The sequence below is a fragment of the Chlamydotis macqueenii genome, chromosome 3, assembly GCF_036417535.1.
Source record: "Chlamydotis macqueenii isolate bChlMac1 chromosome 3, bChlMac1.mat, whole genome shotgun sequence".
Lineage (NCBI taxonomy): Eukaryota > Metazoa > Chordata > Aves > Otidiformes > Otididae > Chlamydotis > Chlamydotis macqueenii.
This window is the reverse complement of record NC_141558.1, coordinates 51843345-51866168: the sequence shown is the minus strand read 5'-3', so window position 1 is coordinate 51866168 and position 22824 is coordinate 51843345. Positions and strand designations below refer to the sequence as shown.

General features: G+C 38.2%; 1 long non-coding RNA gene across 3 annotated transcripts in view; it reads left to right on the top strand.

Moving 5' to 3' along the window:
* The window catches only part of LOC147601244 (uncharacterized), a 216510-nt gene that overhangs the window by 56774 nt on the left and 136912 nt on the right, over window positions 1–22824 (top strand). Inside the window, exons 1-6 of one of the 3 annotated variants that reach the window (XR_015258279.1) lie at window positions 1885–1990; window positions 9520–9594; window positions 13788–13948; window positions 14626–14774; window positions 15712–15770; window positions 16585–21341. This is a non-coding gene — a long non-coding RNA (uncharacterized LOC147601244). Of the gene's footprint in view, window positions 1–1884; window positions 1991–9519; window positions 9595–13787; window positions 13949–14625; window positions 14775–15711; window positions 15771–16584; window positions 21342–22824 lie in introns of those variants that run through there. The other 2 variants (XR_015258280.1, XR_015258278.1) reach the window with 2 other exon arrangements.

Below are 22824 nucleotides of genomic sequence, written 5' to 3'. Positions count from 1 at the left end.
CTTTAACATGTGTTTCTTTTACATGTCTGAAAGTAAATGCAATTGAAAGTTGTGGTTTCTGTGGCATTCTTGAAAATAAATGTGACTAACACTGAGGACAAAATGTCGGTGTGGAATATAGTGTGAAGGAGAAGCAGTTATACAAACAATAATTCTTTTAGACTGATTTACACATTTCTGAAAAAGTGTGAAAAATGGTTACTACAAGGATACTTTGAAAGAAAATTTTAGTGATTATTGGATGGGTATAACACCCTTTAAAATACATGCTATAAATGTTTTGACGTTGTGAAGTTAACAGAGAAAAAAATCACGGAGATCTACAGAACTTAAATCAGTCCTATAAAAAGTACTTTAAAAATTACACGGGAAGAGGTTTCCCACTGACTTTCATCTATGTTTCACATGCAGATGATTTCTTAAAATACAATACATCCAAGTATAAACTAGGACTTATCAGAGAATGCTGTGCCTAGAAAATACATATTACGGTCATTAATAATTAATATTTATCATATATATAGGCCTTATGGAAACATTTTTTACTTGCTTTGTTACTCGTTCTCTCTTCTGTTTTCTTGGATTTTTTCTGTCTCTCTGTGCTTTTTCACAGACAGAAAATAATTAAGGAAAACTTCTTTCTTTTCTGATCTGTTCTCTAGTGAGAATTGTGGGTTAATGAGTAGATACAAGCTTAAGAAACAAATCAAAAGATTGCCTAACAACAGCATGCTTTCTTTAGAAACATCTGTGCTTCCTGATTTGTCTGTATCAGAAATGTTGCAAAATAAGTATTTTTTTTCTTTTTTTTTTCTGATACCACACTATTTCTGCTTTCTAACTACTGTAGCCCAGTCGCTTCCTCAAACAGGATAAAGAATACACATTATAGAGTTTTGTATTAATACATGAAATCACCTTTAATATTTGCAAAAAAAGCAGCTTCTGCATAGAGAATTAAATCCAATTCTGAATAAATATTCAAGCAATAGTTCAGATATTAATAAAGAGTGGAAGTGTCACTGACTTGAAACTTAGTAGGCATGCGAATAAATTGTAACATGCAGAGACAGAAGAAATAACAGAATTCCTTATGAACAGGGACTGTCTTGTTTGTATAGCAGTCAGCATAGTCTAGTATCACTTCTACAGGGACTTTCAAGCTCTTCAGCAACATGAGGGAGAATAATGAAAAGAACAACAAGGAGTATAATGTGGGCTTACTAAACCCAACAGTACCATGCAGCGATATTCAGCAGTGTTCATTCTTCTTTCAAATGGCAGCACTTAGTAAATAAGGATGCAAGCTCCTCCTTCCTACTAAAAATAGGAGAGATGAACTCTGCAAATAATTGAGAATAAGAATGTTAATATACTGTGGGATTGTTTAGCTGTTAAATAATGAAAACACATCTCTGACATACAGAGAGTTGTTATTAAATAAAAGAGGGGCGGCATCTCAGCAGCAGGCTCTGCCGTTTGCCATCCAGGCAACGTGACTGCTGTCTGCAGGAACTGCCAGGCATTTCAGGTCCCAGCCCCAGCCCCAGCCCCCTCGCTGAGCAGGGGGCAGGCACATAGCCAGCACATCCCCAGGCTGCAGTGAGCTGCCTTCAGCTGATAGCACACAGGCAGCACGGCTGGAGAGCTTCAGGAACTGCATTGTCTGCAAATGGGCCCCACTTTGCCAGTTCTTCACGTTGGGTCCCTCTGCAGAAACGATATGGAAGCACTGTGCCCATATGAGTATCCTTTCAGAGTGTATGGATTCCTGAGTATAGCACCAGTGAAGGGCTCACAAATGAGCCTGTTTCATTAAGATTAACCAAACAAGTAAGAGATCTTGTTATTCATTATGGTGAGCAGTTCTTTATTCTGCTTTTCAGGGTGCAATTCCACTCCTTCCAAGAGGTACACATCCTGCCTCCTCTCACACTGCTGCTTCTATGTTCCTGGTAAAACCATCCCTCTGCCTCCCTGGCATTAACAGGTGAATGATTTTCAAGGGTTAAACCTAACAGAGCTACTAAAAAAATAAAATTAAAAGAAAAAAAAAAAAAAGAAAGAAAGGGAGTGGGATCATTTTCTGCTGACTGTGCTTGGTGGGTCAGCTCACCGTGTGGTCAGCTGGGACCAGAGCTGGTATGAGGGCATGCAGCCAAGGGCCTTGGTTTGGAGTGGGAACGCTGTCTTGGTGGCACAACCTGTCAACTGTAATGTGAAACTGCACCTTGGCCTTAATGCAGCTACTTGGTAAATTGTGCAGCAGTATGAGACAAGGAAGTAGAACTTGCCTTTCAGAAACTAAAGGATTTGCCTTTAAGGAAATTTACAATACCTGCTATTTGGCATTGAAGAAGAAATGCAAACTCGTGTAGCTCTGAATTTTTCCAGAACTATGATTCACTGAGCCATTTTGGGGTCAAGTTTTTTTTTTTTTTTTGTACAAGAACAGCGTACCACCCACAATTGCTAAAGTAGCTTTAGCGTGCTCTTTCTTTCATTAGATGATATCACTGCTTGGAAAATAGCAGATATTTACAGTTCATAAATGCTATAAAACTAAGAAAAGTCACACAAATTATTGCAGCATTTTCTAGCAATTACAGAGCAATAATAGAGAAGATTTGATATTCTGTATTTTCATATGAAGAAGGGTACTCAGAGCACTAAAGAAATGCGAATGTGCTTAGTCTGTACTAGTTAGCTTGATCTTTGCATCTTTCCTACTTCTTGGGAACTGCTGCTAGTTAGGACATTCAAGGGATTTAGTTAATCAAAAGAAAATTTGCTTTGCACAGGTGAAAATGCAGGTAACCTCTAATTCATATCAATGCAAAAAACTTGAGTCTTGTACAGCACTATTCCCAAGATCCTTGTTGACATCTAGAAATGTGATGGAACAATAAGGAAAACTGTACCTTTAAATAAAGGCTGAAAGGAGACAATGCATCTGTTTACGTTGGAGCAGGAATCTAACAGAGAAGTGTAGGATGTAGTTGTACTACATTTTAAGATTTATTTCTGATACTACAGCTCATAAAAAAAAACCCCAAACATTTAGGACAGGAAATCGTCTTGCCCCAAACTCTATGCTTTGATCCAGTTGTAAACTTTACAGCAAGATTAAAACCTAAGCTCTGTGTGCATCCAAATTCAACAATTTAAAATCTGGGTCTGCAGTCCAGTTTTTCATTTTGATTACTTAGATTCAAGCCATCTTTTTAAAGAATGTTTGAAACAGATCAACATGAACCACACCCTAAAACCTGTGCTTAGATGCAAGTTTTTTAAGAGTTTATACTTGGTATAAACTTTTGCCTCTTTTCTCCCCCCTGTTTATTGGCAAAGACAAACATATTTGATTTCTGCAAATGAGGGTTCATTCATAGCTTGTGTCTACAACACATAGTATTTCAAGGCAGTCTCCCACCTATATGTTAGACTGACCTGGGAGTGATTATAGCTTCCAGGTTTAGAGAAAATGAGGTGCACTCAACCTAATATAGGTAAACCTACAAGAGCCTTTAATATTTTTTTTTAATGGAAATCACTGCACAGTCCCAAAGGAGAACATTTCTCAAAGTCTGAATGAATGCCATTAGGCAAAAAGACCTTCCAAAAGCTATCATATTTTTAGTAAAATAAAAAATAATACTATTATGCAGTTACTGAAAAGAATTCTAGTGTGTAGGACCACGGTGGAATGAAAAAAAACACTCAACTTGAATTTAAACACTGCCAAACAGTACCTCACAACTAATTTATTCTATGCTTCACTCACAACCAGTTAGCATCTCCTTTGTGCCTCATCACAGTACATGCCTCATTTGTATTTCCATCCACCTCGCTGAGAAAGGCATGCCTCACAGGTTGAGAAGCAACACTATAAAATAAGTGCACTCTTTACATACGCTTAGCTGGCCTGTTTCTGTTCTTGGCCATATCAGAGTTCTCTGGTTTAGATTAATTTCCCTAGTTACATATAGTACATTGTAATTAAGTGTTTTAAAATTTTTGGACTGAGAGTGAAATAAGAAAATGACCTATATCCCCATTCCAAATGTGTGGGTGGTGCAGGAAAAAATATCTCTATTTTCACTGGGGCATACTTTGCCTTGCCCCAGACCCCTTTCTAATCAGCTTGTAAATGATTCATGTACACAGGCAGCTGCAGTATGTTCGCTAAGCAAAGGCGTGTTAGAAGCTGGCATGGTGAGGAGATATAATGGCCTGAATGAATGGTCTAAAACTGGACTGAGTAAGATATTTCTACTTCTTTACTTCTGGAATAGCCTTTTCCTGTAAGGAAGTACCTTTTGCGTATTGGTAGCCCTGCAAAACTAGGCAGAAGTCCAGGACTAGACAAAAGGACTAGAGTGCTGAGAGACAGTATGAAAAGAAAATGTTAGCCAAAGAAAGTTAGGGTCACCCTGTAGTCTATACAAGCAGAGAGATTCCTCATGAGAGGAACACTGAAGTCAATCTCTTGATCTGAAAGGCTGTGGAAGAACCTATCTCCAGCTATTGGCTACAGCGGGAGCCTGAGAAAACTACCTTCACTATCTTTTGGAAGTTGCCTTGAATTAATACTGGAATACATCCTGTTTAGTTACTTTTTAGGCTCTTCTGAGTGGACTGCTGAACCATGCAGTAGTGTGCTGGTTTCCTGTATTGCGTTTGGGAGTATGTTGAGTGAGCTACGAAAAACGGCAGGGAGCTAGCTCCTCTAAAAATAGTGCTGGATATTGGTAGTAACTTCCTTTTATAAAGGAGTGCAAGTTCTGATAGAAGCACCCTATAAGCCAGCCTCTACTCCAAAATACTTTATGTATCTTATATTAAAGAGCCCTTAGGAAACCTCACCTTGGCTTTAACGGAGCTGGAAGATGAATTTTTTTCTTTCTTCCAAGAAAATTCTTCTAATTATTCAACTAGGGTGTCCTATTTCAACTTTATTCCTGCCCTAATTACTTCAGAATTATTTTCTGCACAGTGTAGGAAATTTAAAATGTCTTTATATTCTTATATCAAGGTAGAATATTCTAGCAGATGCACAATCATTTGGAATATAGAAGATGTAAATTCTCAAATGCAGAAGAGAAAATTTAACCTGGATTTTTCAAATCCATGGGAGACTGAGCTGACCACTAGATTATTACATAAATGTACAAAGAAGTAGAACCGCAAAGTGTTTCTTTCTCTGCAGTTGTTTAAAAAGAAAGTGCCATCACAATAACATTTTTTCAGGATCCTGTTCCTACAGATCCACATTAAATGTATATTGACAGTATGTTCTGACTCTGTGAAAAGGGTTTCAATGACTGGCTGAAGAATGACTCTGCTTTGTCAGTTAATGGAAAAAACAATTCATCGAAGAAACGTGCAGCTTTGGTAGGACTGGATTGGATTAAAACCATAATGAATTTTTGGAAAGCATCCTTGGATAATGCATTTTGGAAGGCCAAAGGAAAATTAGGATTATCTAGAGGCTTCCAATTCTCACTAATTTACTTTAACCACATAAACATTCCTCCTTAATACTTATAATGAATTGTTCCAAATTAAAGAGGTCATTTCACCTTTGAGATTGGCTGTGATTAAAAAACCAAAACAAAACACTTAACCAGTCTATCCATCTAGATGTAGTGAAATACCCATGAGTATTTGTGGAATTCATGCATTATTCAAAATTGGGTAGGGATTTGACTAAAAGAAAAAAAAAAAGAAAACTAGAAATAAAAGTGAGTGATGCACAAAAGATTATTACTAGATTATTAACATCAATGACTAAAAAATAACAATCATTTTACAGTAGGAGTGAAAAAACTCTACACACAGCCAGTCTTGGTCTCACTGGAATACAATGTCTCTAAGAGCTAGGGTTACCATATGTCTAGGCTTCCCTTGACACGTCCTTTTTTTCTAGACAAAAAACTGGGGAGAAAAGTAGAATTGTGTCATTTCTAGATGAACTGAACTTAACGTACGTGCTGGAACTCATATTTCCTGGACAAAAACACATATGCAGCATATTCAAATGTTACAGAAACATGGCAACTGTATTATGACAGACAAAATTGAAATCAGGATTCAACAGAATATTGAGGCACAGCCTTGCCGCCTTTGCCCCTTGCTTTCAGAAGCAGCAGTAACATTGGCTGAAGTATCACTTTCTCCTTCAACTTTCCCAGTAAGACTTCTGAGATACTGAAGGATAAATGGGATGTCATTCTCCATTTTTAATCAGCTCCCTACCATCTGTGGATACTTACACTTTGTTTTTTAATTTAAAGTTGAAAGTGTGAAACCTCAGAAACAGATAGGAACACCCTGAAGAAATGAGATAGATGAACGCAAGCATCTACACATGCATGTAGAGACATTTTTTAAAAAGACACATGCCAAGGACACATAAAATGTATGTTATGGGATACTTTGGTCTAGATGTGGCAGGGTGCAGGACTTCCACACTTTAAAAGAACAGTTAGAACCATCTTGTCTGGGTAGAGAAATCACAGCCAACCTGGGAAAGCCCTGCCTTAGCCTTCTAAGGGCTCATGAAAGAAATCCTGAGATCCCAACTAAGTCATCAGGTCTTGCAAATGATAGACATGCTGAAAGCATGACTTTTTCAGAGGCTCCAGGTAGACAAATAAACACCTCAGATGGGTCTCTTCCCATCCAAATTTAGACACCTGCAGCGCTGAAACTGTAGGTGATGGAGAGGAATAAGCACTTCTGAGGTTGTGAGCACCACATCTGCCTGGCCTATACTCAAAGAGCAACTGTATGTCTGTTGGAAAAAGGGCCATAACTGCTTCAGGGAAGATAAGTCTCCTCATAGCTGTGAAGAAGATGCAACACAGTAGGTAAGAATAAATATCAAAGAAAATTCCTGCCTGCAGTTGTATAGAGAAAGAAGGCAAGGTAAATTCAATATGTAAGAACTAAATTGCATTCAGAAAAGAAAGCAAATAAAACAAATAAATCACAAAAGGAAGACAATAGATTGAAAGAGAAGGCTAAATTGCTAAGGTGGCTGTTCAGAACCTATCCACAAATTAGTCCTGAGTGAGCAGGGGCAGCCTCAGTCAGTTTATGTCAGGTAGGGACAGAACGTGATAGTGATACTGTGGATACTGCTAAAATGGAGAAGTCTTCAACTCAGAGAAGCAGCTATATGCTTATGGTATGAATGCGCATATGGACAGTCTCTTGAAAGAAACCAAAACATTTCTTAGCAGACAAGATCCCTGATGCATCCAGTCTGGCATCTTGCCTCTGGCAACAAATCAGACTGAGCATTTCAGAAACAGCTTCCAAAATCCTATAGTGTATCTGATCATGTATGTAATGTGAAATATAAGTAAGTAAGAGGGAAATTCCTTCGTGATCTTTTTGTCAATCATACATCCTGGATCATTAGATTTTTATTGCCCTTATTTTAGCATGAATAACCACTAATGTTATTACTGGCAATAAAATTAGTCCACACTTAAAAAAATCAACTATTGCAGTTAACTCTGACCAAATGGTGTCTACAGTCCAATATATCTTTTTATTTACTCTACTTTTATCTCATATAAAAAAGCAATACTGTTCTGTAATATAAAAAATGACAGGTAGGAAAAAGTAACTTAAAGAAAATTTGTTTTTATCTGATGTTGTATAGTCAATGTGACCTCAAACATTGTGTGCAGTAGATTCACAGACAAAAAAAAAACATTTAATCAAACACAATTTCTTTTTGTCTGTATTCTGGCATAGCTAAAAAGAAAGCTGAGTCAGCTTTTAACATCATTCATAATTATCATACATTCATACTTTTGAGTTAAGATTTTTAGATGATCCATTGCTCTAAGTACCACACAGCAGAAAAAATATGGGGAAGGTAACAAGCTCCAAGGCCAAAATAAAGATTGAAATTGCTCTGAGGATGCTCTTTTTATTTCTCACACAAACAGAAACTCCTGCTGTAAAAAGATACATAATCTGTAAATACCATACACTGCAATTGATATTCTGTAATGATGGAGGTCTTTTTTGTTGTTGCTATTCCTGCTAGAAAAGTGCTAATTTATCTTCCCACATCTGATACAAAAGCCAGGCACTACTATTTCTAATTTAGCTACACTTCCAGAGGGAAAAGATTCCATCCATTAATTCTACTGCACCAATGCGCTATGTATGTAATATCCATGTCTAAGACACCATAATCAATGTAGGAAACCAAGTTAATATGTTCAAAGTGTCTTCACTGCATTCAGCAATTAACTGAATTACTGAAAAGATATTGTATTATGGAAAGGGCCATATAATGCATGGTACTGTGTACTTATCTTGTGCAGTTAAGTAAAGGCGAGCCTAGTCAAATCAACAATTCAAGTTTTCAAGAAAAAGAAAACTTGAAAAAATTTAATGTCAGCCCACAATAAGGTTTCATTATTATTTTTTTAGCCCTTCTTCTTCTCCCTCTCCTAAGTAGTGAAGGCTGGTTTTCAATGAAAAGGAAAGATAATCCAAAAACAGTACTTATAAAATCACATATATAAATTAAGGGTGTCAGCATTTCCAAAACAGGATTATTTGTTAACCTGCCAAGAAAATATTCAATAATGTTAATGATCTTATTTTCTTTTTCTCCTACTGCTAGAACTACCTATTAATTTGTCTTTCAAATATTATTCCCAAACAATATTTAATTTCCAATTATTTTTTTTTGTTTAGCCTAAAAATTAACCTAAAAATTACCTATGCAACTAAAACGTCATGCTTCAAGTCAGGTCTGAATCTAATTTGTTGTTTTTTTTTTTTTTTCCACACATACTAATCAGGAAACTTCTTGCAAGAAAAATTACATACTTGTACTTTAAGGTGCCATAGTGTGTTTTAATCATTACCTACCACCTGGAAAAAAAAAAAAATAATGACAGAATATTGGAATTTGTGTGAATGAAGTTGAGGAAAAGGATGTTACTGTATCAGACAAAATGGACACAAGTCTTTAATAGTATTCTATCAATATGTTGATAGATCAATCTATCAAATCATTTTACAGACTAATCCTTTTGCATCTTTTGCAAAGAAATTTTCTTATGTCTTTAGACATATTTAGAACTCTTGTTTGGTACACCTCTGTCAGCAGTATTTTGTATTGGCAAGGTGGCAGAAGGATGTGACAGGTGATGATGTGAATAAGAAAGGCAAAAGGAAGAACTTTTAAAAAACAAATTGCCTTTCCTTACACCTTTTATTTAAAATTACTTGGGATATGAATCTAAACCCACTCCTAATACGTATTTCCAGTTCCAGAATAATTAACAAATCCTGCACAAGTGGGAATATTTGATTTTCAGTCACTTATTCACCATTCAATTTTAATAGCTTGAATGAAATAAAATCCTTTGACCAGCGTAACCGCTTTGTGGAAGTTGATTCTGCAGACTACAGCATCCCCACCCTGCCCATCAACAGTGCATTTCATAGTCCATTTTCTTTTCTTCTACAATTCTACAGCAACAGGTATGGCCTAACTCTGGCAGGACATGAGAGGATATGAAGTTTGCCAACAAACTTCTGGAAGGCTAAAAGGTAATGAAGAGGACATGGAAAGTGAAAATCATTGTGTTGATTTAATATTGGAGAGTAATATGTAATCAGAACATGTTGTTCAAATACAGCATCAGGACAAGGTATTTAACATTCTTTGCAAAGGTTCTGGGGAGGCAAACTTTTCTTCAGAATAAAAATATGACAATCAGCTATTCTCTTTGCTAGGATTCTTTTGCTTAAAAAAAAAAAAATCCAGGAGAGTTTAGTCAGAGAAGATTTTACATATGATTTACAGAAGCTGAAGAACTCAATGCAAGTTGCACTGAACTGGATTCTTCAATCTGTCAATGCCACTACCAGTGACTATGCAGCACTCCCTCTCTTCTCGGTGCAGTGGACTATGATATTTTATTTCATACATAATTTCATATTCTGAAATGTATAATTCTACATCATACATTCAGCAAATTGCCCTGCACAGCACTGAACATGTGGTCTGATCTTGTAAGATTGCCCAGCAAGGTAAATAAAAAAGAACAATTTGGGAAAAACTAGGTAGTCTCACTTCATTGTCCTGCTCATAACAGGAAAAAGAGGTTTACAATCTACTACCCTTTTGTTCTGATCTCTGAACACTTACTTTTATGCTCAGTGCTCCTCAAAGTTCAGTGAAGCAGTGGTGCTTGTGCTAATTTCATTTGATTCCTTCTGCAAGATTACCTTAGCACATCTGGTAAAAATTAGATAAACAGATTAGTTCCAGTTCTGCTTTCAGTTAATTTCTTGAAGCCTCTGCCCTCTCTTGTCTATTGCAGAGGAAAGGTATAAATTTCTGATAGGAATAGAGGTTCTCATTACTGGCCCCAGTTATGGATTGTGCAGCCAGTGCCAAGTCTAATCAGATTTCAAGAACTCCAGGTCCATAATTTGTGACAATGGTAGTGCTGCTGCTGCTGCACCACAGCTGAGAGCACTGCTTGTCCAATAAAGTCAGGCTCTCTAATTCACAGAAATATGTCACACACTTGTAGCTTTAATTAAACCGTAATCAGCCTAACCCCAGCTACATTTCATCTGTATTATGCTATATAAAATTATTTGCTAGTCTATAAAGCAGGCAAAAGACCCCTTAAGATGCTCAGGCATTAATATCTTGCTGGGTTTTAACTATTTAATGCTGTCTTTTTTCCCCGTTACTATAAGACATCTGATAGCTGCAGTAGGGCTGCTTTAGGATAGCAGATAGAAACGCAAACACACTATTTTCTTTGACGCCTTGCAGCTGGCAGGCTGCACGCGGTAGGAGCGGGCAGGCGTTACTATCGCCATGTCTATTGGATGACAGAAACCGTGAAGCAGTGAGTAGCTGTGGCCAGGGCTGCCACCTGCACAGTACTGCTGTTTCACACTTCTGAGGCTGTGCCACGCTCAACTTCACGTAAGGACAGGATACCATGGCTTTTTGGCAATTGAGAAAAACAAATATCAAGAGCGCTAAGAAAAGCTTTAAATATCCAGCTGTCTTGGAAATCAGGTGGTTTAGAATAAGGAAGCAACACCAGTCATGGGTGCAGGTGATACCTCGAGCAAGGCCTTTTGTCACTCCCTTTGCTGCAGACCTGAAGGTGGGAGCAGTCAGAAGTTCCTGCTGCACGTAGAGGGCAACCTGTCTTTCAGGAGAGATGGCTCCCGCAGAGTACTGCAGGCAGCACTTTCTGCCCCAATAACTTTTAAGTTTCACTTAAATCCGTCATCCTTGTCTCTTAGGACTTCAGCTGAGTGAAGTCAGATTCACCTTCTGTTTATGACATTCAACTACTAGGCTAAATACACACACACACACACACATATATATAACAGTTATGTACATTTTCCTGAAATTTAAGATGCAGTTTCTGAGGATATGTATACCAAACATGAGGTCTCACAGTTGCTCTCCTCGATTTTCACTTAATTAAGAAAGCTTTCTTTATCGTTTCAGCTATGAACTATCTGTTGCCAAAACAGCAGTGTCCTGCCTGTATTTGCATAGAGCCTGAAATCAAAAGAGTTCTGCTCAGCTCCTGCAGATGCCCCTCATGCTGCACCCTGAGAATGCATAGCTGCACCCTGAGAATGCATAGCCAGAACAGAATACAGCCATTTAACTAATTCCTTTTTTTTACAAAGAACAAAGATTTTATACTTTCTGTGTTACAGCTCAGACTTTAGTTCTCTTAAAATGTACCATGCCATTTAATCAGATATTGGCTGGAAAGCATCCCGCCTACAGCTATCTGAAACATTTTGAAACTGAACTATTTTATAGCTGCAAACTGTGGATAGTGAATAAACTTCGACTGAAGGAATGACCTCCATTACAAGAACTTTTCTGGACTTTTTACCTCTCTCTGATCATTTCTGTTCCTGTGTTAAAGCTTATCATGATATTGCCATCTGAAGGTCATATGGCTGTGTCTGAGCTAAATAAATAGCACATTTTCTGCTTTAGCATAAACATCTCATCCCTGCTGAGATGAATGTTGTAGTGTCTGTGCGGGGTGTGCTGTGGCTCAGCTGATCCGACTGCTTTCCAGGGCAGGAAATGAGAGCAAGGAGAAAGAAAGAAACATAATCATTTATTCACCTCCTCATAAGTTTTTTGTCTCAAAATAAATAGTGACATTTGACCTTTCTCGGAGACAACATGGAAAAGAAGACACATGACGATCTTTCTTGTGCCTTCGCCATGAGGCGACCACAACTGCTTCTCACAGTGTGCTTTGACTCCCTTTTCCCTAGATAAAAAGCCAGCCATAAAAGTAATAAACCTTTCATTCAAGCTCGTGGATTAGTTAACCCAAATGTCTAGATAATTAGGGTCTTTTTTTTTTCTTTTCTTTTCTTTCTTCTTCTTCTTCTTGGGCCAGGCAAGATTTTATAAGCCTTTTATAGGACGGAGCGTGGAAATCTCTGTGGGAAATGGCTCCTCTGCTCTGAGCGCGTGCGAAGGCACCGGCCGGGAAGGAGCAGCCTCCCTGGCTGCCGCACTCATCGAAGGGCTGTGCCTGCACCCAGGGCACACATCGTCACACTGAGTGAGGCTCTGGCAAGGCAGCAACGAATCCAGCTCCAGAGATGAGGGAGGGCTCTGCTTGCAAAACTGTGAAAGCAAAGCATTGGATTTTGGGAGTATAATATTAGGCCAGCAGCTAGTGCTTTAGATATCATGTATAGTGTGCAGTCTTATGTGACTGTACAGCAGCATTTGTTCTTCCTGGATCCTTTCCAGCTGAGATTTCTATCAGATCTCAAAAAAAAAAAAAAAACAGAGAGGTATAGCCATTTGCAGGCAACCGCTCAGCTGTATCACAGGCTGTATCTTGTGGAAAAGCAGGGGAAATCTGTGTTAGACTGTACCAGTTCAGCCTGCTGACAGCTGAGGAAAGGACCCTTCCATTTTACAAAGAGACTGCTAATTAAAGCAAAGCAGTAAGAGAGCAAAGGGATGTATTCTGAGTGCCACTGTACTGGAGATGTTATGATTTGAAAAATGCAAGCTCTCTAGGAGTAAGAAAAAACCTAGAAAACTGACAGAGTATAATCTGAGGGGAAAAAAAAAATCTGCTTTGGTAGATAAGACTCAGAGAATGTTTTCTAAGATAGAAAAGATAAGATTTTAAGATAAATAGCTCTGGTCCCTGCTCTCTGTACCAGTTCAGCCTGTTTGATGGCATGCTGTCTCCCTCAGCTCTAGGTTCTCAGCATAGCGTTGTGGGGGAGTCTGCAATTTGATATGCTGACCACTGACAAATATATGGTGGTGTTTTTTTTGTGTTTGCTGCCTTGTTTGCTTCACAAGCCATTGATGTAAATCTGATAATTCTGCAGTTACGGGGAAAATAATGTTACACAAAACACAGATTTGCCAGTACAAGATGAAACTGCTGAAGAACGTCTTGCATTTACTGAGTATAGATACCAACAAATCATACTGTATTGGCATCCTTTTTCCCAGCAGATACTATTGGGGCAGCTGTGTGACATCTGTAATTCCAATTCAGTGTAGGTCCACCAGAGAAAGGTTTGACCAGTTGTGTACATATTAATTCAAAGAATGGCTTTCCCTAAAACTGTCTATGGAAACTATTTTAATCACCCTATCAAGTTAATACTACTGGCAATTCATTTAAAGAAAGGAAATACCGTGTACAAAATATATTGAGTGAAATTTTCTGGCTTGTGTTTTTCAGGAAGTAAATTCTGGCCTTTAAAGTCTGTGACTCCATGAAGATGGAATGATTCTCCTTCATGACAGCACACATGTGTTCTTAAAATCATCACAAATGCCTGGCTTTTATATTTACAATTTCCTGAGAACTTTTTGTTCAGTGGTGGAATCTCTGCAGATAAGGTTAAAGTGAATACAACTTGATTCTACTTTAGGGCTTATCAGATAGTCTTTTAAGGAACTTTCTGCTTCTCATCATGCACAGCTTCCACTCACGGGATGTCGCAGGCTTCACAAGAGACTTTGGAATTTTTAAAGGAAAGATAAAACAAGAAAACAACAGCAACAACAAATCCCAGCATTTCTTCCTTAATGAAATATTACCCGTAAATCTAAACCTGTGGTACTTCTGACTCCACAGTTCCGCAGAGAGCTGAACTTCTGGACTATTTTTATTTTTGAGATAAAGGTTCTGACCCCTTGAGGTTCTGGGATTTTCAAGGGATGTGAAGATTTACCACACTCTATAGAAGCTAAGGGTGGTTGATGACTTTCAGAAAGTATTTTGCAGTTTGAAATATTGAGCTTAAAGAAAAAAAAAAGCAAAAAATGTGGCTGTACTGAAGAACTGAAGACAAGATGGTAGAATGGGTTTCTTACATGCTGAGTTTCATTTGGAAGTTTGAGATATCTTTGGCTTGGTTACCTTTGTAAACTTTCTGTCACATATGTGTCTGGTCTCTCAGTTATCTACTAAACTACAACATTCTTGCTACCTTTCTTCTTTGAATTAACATCCTCTCCTGCCCAATATTAAAAACTTCAAATAGGGTAAGAAATCACTTTCACTTGTTTTGCAGAGGTATGGTTTTCATCAGTAGACATTGGATCATTCAGTCCAACAGTCTTCTTGGAGAACTCTTCAAGACAGGAACTCGGGTTCAGATGCCTCTTGGAAATTGTGACAGCTGCCACAAAACAAAACAGCATAATCTATCCTGAGGGCAAGGTAAGATAATAACTGACTGTCACTGAGGGGCATATCGGTTCTTCATATGTGACCACCATAGACGAAAATAAAGGTATCCTTTAACATAAATCTTAGAAAACTGAAATGGCAGCAGTAATGCACAGTGCAGTTACTCAGTGACTGGCCTTTCCACTGATTCTGTGCAAACCTGAGCGCTGCCATAAACTCACGATAGCTAGGTCACTGGAAATGGCTTCAACCTTTGGGATGCGTAGACGTCTCTAATAAAAAATTTACCACAGCCTTAAGCACTGAAGCACTATGTGGCACTCTGCCATTTTATTTTGGTTGTGAATTTCTTCCATGCTGCTGCTAGCTAGACATTTTTCTGGAGAGAATAGCAAGTTTGTTATTGCACATTTCATTCCTGAACAGGATGTCATGTGTTCCAGCAATTTTGCTCAGACCATTTGTTGTTCTTCTTTCCTACACAAATGAAAGAGCAGGGATTTTCACCCATTATAAGAAATGTTCAAGGCAGTCCCTCGGTGGCATGCAGCTCTCAACCTCCTCTTCTATCCTGTTGCAATAAGAAAGAAATGTCAGGACAGACGGCAGAAAGCTGCAGAGAAGCAGAGTAGGTTTTACTACGCTATTGCAAACTACTGGAGAACAAGCTGAATCTCTGTTCCATCCATTCAGCTATCTGAAGAATGCACATCTTGCCAAACCAACTGTATAAAGCTAATCAGCTCTGAAACCAGGCAGTAAACTATTTGAAGCTTCAAATATATTAATGAGATTATGATCAGGGAGAGCATCTATTTTGCTGAAGCCCCCTTTTCCTGTCTGTGCTCCATTAATATTCTATGCTCTTCCCTTCCAAAATCCTTTCGTTTTCTTGAAAATGTCCAACCTGGGATAAATCCATTAAAACAAAAATCTTGATTGTGAATTTCATCATTTTTATGGCCAGATCAGTGCTTGTTCATGGAAATGCTGAAATTTCACTCTGGAATAAAGACCTGAATTCTGGTAAGTATAACATTTTTGCCTGTTAGCATTGACAAGGCTGAACTTGACAATCTTACAGATATCAAACTCAACATGTGAGCATATTCTGGCATGTATGGAGGTGAAAGACTGAATCCTTGCAAGCTAAATTTCCTGTTTAACTGTGAGAAGAGGGAAGGGAAGGGGTGGGAAGGGAAGATTTATTCACGTTTATGTGACATAGCACTTGCCCCAGCACCCATGCAGTGCTGTTTTGACCCTGGGACAGCGTGGATAATCAAAGGACTAGGATCCTGAAACGAAACAGAGAGAGAAAATGACAGTGCAGACAGCACCAGACTTGGCCAAAGATGCTTGTTGAATCTGCCTCTGCTGGCTGGTCATCTAAAATGAATGTGACTGTGAATTATAAGGCATAATTGGGGTTTGAGTGCTTCCAGAGTCCTTGGTGGGAGGCTATGTGTCTGAGGCTGATGGGAAGGAAGGTGACCCAGGTTGCTGCTATGTTAGAGATGCCACCCAGTACACTGGGTTTTGGCTGCTTTTGCAGTTGTTTCTGCTGTCTGACCTCTCTCCTTCCCTCTTATATAAACATGGGTGTGCTGTAGACAACAGCATCTGCATATTAACAGGTAAAATCTAACAAGAAGCACAAATTCTTACCATGTCAGAGGGTTGTGTTGTAATTTTGTGGTCAAAAGCCACAGGCATCTATTCCAGAGTGAAGCTAAATTAGAAATGTGTGTGATGTTTTTAAATACTCTATTTCCCTTGATCTTGTTTGTCACATCTCACCATACCTAAATACAACTTTGTTTTTTCACCTTTTCCACAGAATCTTGTTTATTAAAGGATGAAGTGAAATGTTTTTAAGAACAGAAGAACTTAAGAAATCTCTACTGGTGCTGATCTGCATGTCTCTAGCACAATACTCTCTCTCCAGCAGTGGCAATAGGAGCTGCTGTTTGGAAGACCATGGAAGCCTGGTTGCTTCCTGCAGTCCGCTGCCTGATGCTCCTTCAGCATCCATGTTTGCTGTGTTAAGGACCATATGCACCTGCCTCATCCTTTTAATATCCATGCTTGAAGGCACCTGTTTGAATGTGCTGGTCCTGCCTGCCTCCCTCAGCAGCTATCTATGGCAGATCTTGCTCTCCAGAGCCTCACTGCCCATAGTGGGAATCACAGAATCATAGAATAGTTTGGGTTGGAAGGGACCTTTAAAGGTCATCTAGTCCAACCCTCCTCCAAGAGGCAGAGACATTTCCAATGCGATCAGGTTGCTCAGAGCCTCATCCAGCCTGGCCTTGAATGTTTCCAGGGATGGGGCATCCACCACTCTTTGGGTAACCTGTTCCTGTGTTCCATCACCCTCATTGTAAAAAAAAATTTCCTAATGCCTAGTCTGAATCTACCTCCCTGTATTTTAAAACCATTACCTCTCACCCTCTTGCAACAGGCCCTGCTGAAGAGGTACTGCTCTTCTCTCAGCTCCCTTGTGCTGTGGAAACTCCTGCTAGGTTTTATATCATGGGGCTTGTCTACCATTTCCACAATTTAAAAACATTTGTCCTAGCTGTCTCTTCTCCAAACCTGAAAAATTGCAGTTTACTTTTGGAAAACAACAACAAAACCCAAACAAAAAGAAAAATCCAAACCCCAAACCCAGCCCAAGCTCCTTAACAAAAAACAGAAACAAGGGTCTTTTATGCCTCTTCTAAGTGGCACTTATCTCACAGTGATATTACAAATGTGCAATTTTCTTGATTTCATGTAACAACTGCTGGTTTTCTCTTGTCTAAAAGAGACAATATTCAGAGCTATTATTTTCAGTAAGATAATTAACTAAATAGTTATATCTGTAATTCAGCAGCAATTTTAATATCTTCTATAAATTTACAGTATCTCTTCGGGCATTCTCTTCATTTCATCCTAAAAAGTTAATAGTGTCATGTTACATTGGGAGAAATATGGTGCAATTATTGACAAAGACTTCATAAGAGAGGATGATAACAATAATACCTGCGGGAAATTTCTGTTTCTCTAAGCACAGAGACATAAGACAATAAAATCAATATTATATTTATTGGAACAAAACAGAAGAATTTTTTACAACAGAGTCTGATCGTCATCAGAGTTTTCTTCCTTTTGTTTAAGATGGAAAAGCTGGATAAGAGACTGGCTCTGGCCAAAATGTGTGTAAAAAAATATTTCTAATCAGCTACAGATTTTCTACTTCATTCCCTGGAGCTGAGTAGGGGATTATAGACTGAGCCTGTTCTGTCTTTATAGCTTCATGAAGAAGAATCTTTCCCCTAAGTCGCAGCGTAGTTTTCCAACACAGAAATGTATGAGCTATGTATGGGAAGAGTGGAAGTACAAATGCATTTGCAGCTCTTAACAAATGTTATGGAGGGAGTTACCTCTTGGACTGATTCAGCATTTAATTTCTTCACAGTTAAGTAATCTTCAGAAAAGCTTGTGAAGGAGGGAGTTAAGTTTTGCAATAATCACTTTACAGATGGAGGAACTCAGGACATAGGTAATCAAGGAAATTAATGCAGAGTAAACTTGGCTGTGAATTACACTGTGCCTTACTACTCGATAACTTCTGGACATCAGGCAAAAATTTTGAAGATACTTAGCTGCACAATTTGTTAGGAACCTCAGTATCACCTTGGCAAATGGCTTTTTCTGTTTTATAGACACTTTCCAAATTTAATTTCAGTAAGAACTAGGCAATCAGCTCTATTTAAAATTTTAACACAGCTTGCTTGTTCACCTTTGTACATAACACTGCTTTGTCTTCTGCATATTTAGCAATAAAATTTCTTCATGTCCAGTGTACAGCTTGCGAGAGAACTGAGAAATCTGTGACAGAGGCAGGAGTATATATGGAATTTAGTGTCTAGTTCATCCCTCATGCAATCACCTACTGAATGTATTGCATCTATGTTCAGTTATATTAGTATTATTAATCACCAATTAAAAATACAATAGGTGAATGAAAGTGTGATGAATGTTTATGGCACACGATAGGTTATCTTTTAACTTGCTCTCTTGCAAAGCAGTAGGGCAGTCATATTTCTCATTTAATTATTTGCGTTAGTCATTAATTGAACAGACCACTAAATAACAAGTCAGGAACAGTCATGGTTTCAATGTTAACTGCCTTTTCCAGAAAGTAAGCATATTCCTGTTCATTTTTCCTGTGTTTTGCATGTATAAAAGCTATTTTTCTTAACTACTGTTCAGTCGAAGGAGTCTTATTTTGCATTTTTCAGAAACACACTCCTTTAAAAATCACCCTTTTAAGTGGGCTCCTGTCCATTGGCCCATTTGGAACCAATTGAGGCAATGGATTATTTTCTGCAATAGATTAACGCTCGTGGTTGTTCCCCTTGGCGCCTTTTCACAACAGCTACTCAAGACAGTAGCTAAATAGTTATTAACTATTCATGAGTTACTCATCTGACCTACTTCTAATCTTTATGTCTTGTATCAGGCACAGCTTCAACATGGAGAGGCAAGAGGCTGCAGCCTCAGTGCTAATTGCAGTGTCGCTTGTAGCTGGTTTCATGTTTTTATTCCAAGCTGGCTTTGCTATCGCACCTAATTGAAAGAAGCGTGTGTTAGGCCACATGTTTCAAAGATGGACGTTAAATGCAGGAGAGCTCAAACCCAAGCCAAAATGATTAATTAACAGTTCAAAGGGAAACAGGAGAGTAAAGGTGCTCGCTGGAAAAATTCAGGAGCCAGACACTAACACAGTCTGGTGCTGTTATAGTAATAACTCAACAGGATTGTCATTGTGAAATTATTTTTATCTGATGAATTTATTTGCTTTCCAACTTGGAATCATGTTGGGAATTATCAGTCTTCAGTCCACTCATTTTCCCTTTAAAAGATGCTGTTCTTTCAGTATAGAAGTGGATTAGAAGTAATCAAACATGAGCAAGATTTGAACTTCTGACCTTTTGATGGTTACATGCCAGTCAGGCTTTTCTGCTTCCACTTTCTCCCTCAGACTAGTTGGCAATCTTTTTTTTTTTTTTTTTTTTTAATTTAACCAATCTTTCAACAGATGAGCTTGCAGAAAAAAAAAATGGTTTTTTTTTGGTTTTGCATGTTTTTGCAAAAAATGTTTTTGCACTTTAAAAATACCGTTGGCAATCGCTGATATGACAGTACCACTTTTCCTTCTCCTTCCCGGACGGGCAGAAACTTGCCACTTTTTTTTTTTGCCTAAAAGTTTCCTATCACATGATGCTGACACATATAACCTTTTTTTTTTCTTTTTTTTTTTTTGCTAAGAACATGCTGAATCTGTTATTTTTAACCCTTTTCTTATTCTGAAATAAAAACAAAAGCAAATTATGAACTGCAGTTGTTGCTCTCCCTATAATATACGACATACTTAGATTTTTCCATTACATGAGTTTAAGTCCAAGGATGCTGGCACTGAAGTAGTAAATGTCCCTGCATCTGTAGCAATGCTGATTTTCCCTCCCAAAATACTCTAATCCACCATGCTGACTGATGAGGTCAGTCTTATATGTATGTGGTGGAAAAAACTATGCTTCGAATGTTTTAGGGTGAGGAAGGAAATGAAAAAAAAATTCCACATTCGCTACAAGTACTACAAGTGACCCAATAACTAGACTGTTACCCAAGCAGTAAACACTTTTTCCGTAGCAGACATTTTCAGAAAGCATGAGCACTGCTCAGTGTGGCACCACACTGCAGGTGTAGATACCATGTCATGAGTCTTCTTATAGAACAACTCAGCCAGTGGTTTGGCTACATAATACCAGTCAGGAGGAAGTAAATCAGATGCCAGCCCTTTCTATGGTTTCCTGTTGGCTTCCCTAGCCTATAAGCTTTCATGTGTACATATCTTCTCCAAAAGCTTTCTAGAGAGACCTAGGGGCTTTAAATCACCATGATGGGTCAGGTGCTTCACTTTTATGATCCTTGACAACTAGCTAAGCATCACAAATTTTTGTTTGTGTGCCTTGAGTTCATCAGTGCTATTATCACAATAAAACTATTGTATGTCTTTAGGCAGTTAAATGTTGCTTCAATTTTAATGATATTGTAAGCATTCTGCTTTATAAAATACAAGGCTTCTTCTGTAAGACTTCACATTTTCGGTAATTCATGTTCCCGTAAGGCATCCCAAATGGGGTTCCTGAAAATTGAGTTAAGTCTTAAAGCTAGACACAAGTAGTTTTTAATTGAAAACCCGCGCAATAAACTTCAGGCATTTATTGGAGAGCATTTGGTAGATTAGTTGCCTGTTGTATTCACTGTTACTTTAAACAAAAATATGAATGAAGAAATTGAGTGTCTGACTGAGCTGTAAAGCTGGTTACTCGGGATAGTGAGAGGTTGCTTCTGTCTCCCCTTGTGGATAATTTGCACCTGAATCTGTGGCAAAGAGGAGTCTAAGGGGGAATTTCAAAGAAGTAAAACATGACTCAGCAGATACTGATTAGAGATAGTGACTAATTTGTCAGTAATAATTTGATAAAATACATTTTCCAGTTTTCTTCTTTATAAACTGTCAATAAAGAAAAAGTGAAATTCTTCCATTGGTTTGTTCAAAGTGCCTGTGTGTTTCCTCAGAGATTCCCTTTTGATCTGTATTTCTTTTATGCTAAGCTTATAATTCACTTCCTACCATCAAAAAACTGTGATGCATTGTTAGCCTTAGCCACACAGAACTATTTCTGTCTTGTGTCAGATATTTCATGGGCATACCATCTGACATAGGAATCCTGAAAACAGAACAAAACTCTGTCTGTTTTCTCCAGTTCCATTCTTAAAGGTCAGGGATCAGGGAACAGGCATTACTATCTGTATATCGCACTGTTTAGGTTTAAAGTTTATGTAGCTACAAACAACAACATTACACTTTCATTGTATAAACAGATGAAAAATATCAAATAAGTTATCTGGCCAAGTTTAATTAAGTCCCTAATTTGAATAGTGCTTTCAAAAAATACGTGAGGTTAGCATTTTTTTTTTTGCTTGTTTGCTAGATTTGCCATGGAAAGTGGGCAAAAAAATCCCCTATGTGGGGAATGTGAAGCAAATGCACTAAAACAACTGGAACCGCGCTCTGTGGAAAAAGCATTGCTCAGCAATAAGGATAATTCATTAATATTTCCAAGCTAGGAAGAGCTGGAGAAGAACCCACTTGGAAGAAAACCAAGCTAGAATACGCCCAATTACTGAGCCTTAAATGCTTCCAAGATTTTTTAGAAGGTTGCACTGGTTCATGCTGACAAGTGTTCCCTTTTGGCATCCCAGCCCTTCCCGGGATACCAGCAGTGCGTGTGCAACAGCCCAACCTCATCAGCAGAAGGCACCAGTCCAGCCTCCTCCTGGCAGCTCTGCTTCCCAATTGTATTCACTATTATTTGCTCAAGAGATATCTTGCATGGGGGTATCAGTAATGTTAATGCAGCTATTTGAATTGACTGAAGTAAAGATGTCTGGTAAGCTACAGGGGAAAGAGAGGGATTAAGGACAATGAAATCATACTGTTTTATAAACACATTGTCATTACCTTTAACTTAGTGCTCTAAATTGCAGCAATATGTCATAGTGAGACATTTCTTTCCTATTACAACATGTACAGCATGTAGTAGGAATTTGATACCCAAACCAGACACACAAAAGTTGGCTTGAAACATCACTGTCTTAAAATGTATAACATTCTTTGTACAGTGAGATGAATCTAATGCTAAACTGTTCAACAGTGCCATGGAGAGACACCAACTCTGGCTGACAACGATGAACCTGGCTTATCACCAAAGATATTTGCACAGACAGGGCAGAGTTAGAATCACCAGTAATACTGTCAATTTTTAAGGGCAAATTTCTCAGTGTTGTCAGAGCTGTGCCAACTGCCCTCAGCTGAGGCTGTGGCTGTCCACTCTCCCTTCACAGGTTTACTCTTATGTAAACTGTCTCCAGCCAAGTCAATGATGAGAATGTATGAAAAAGAATAAGGAATCAAGTCCTTTAACTGGACTATTACTTTGATGCATTTGAGTATTTCATCTTT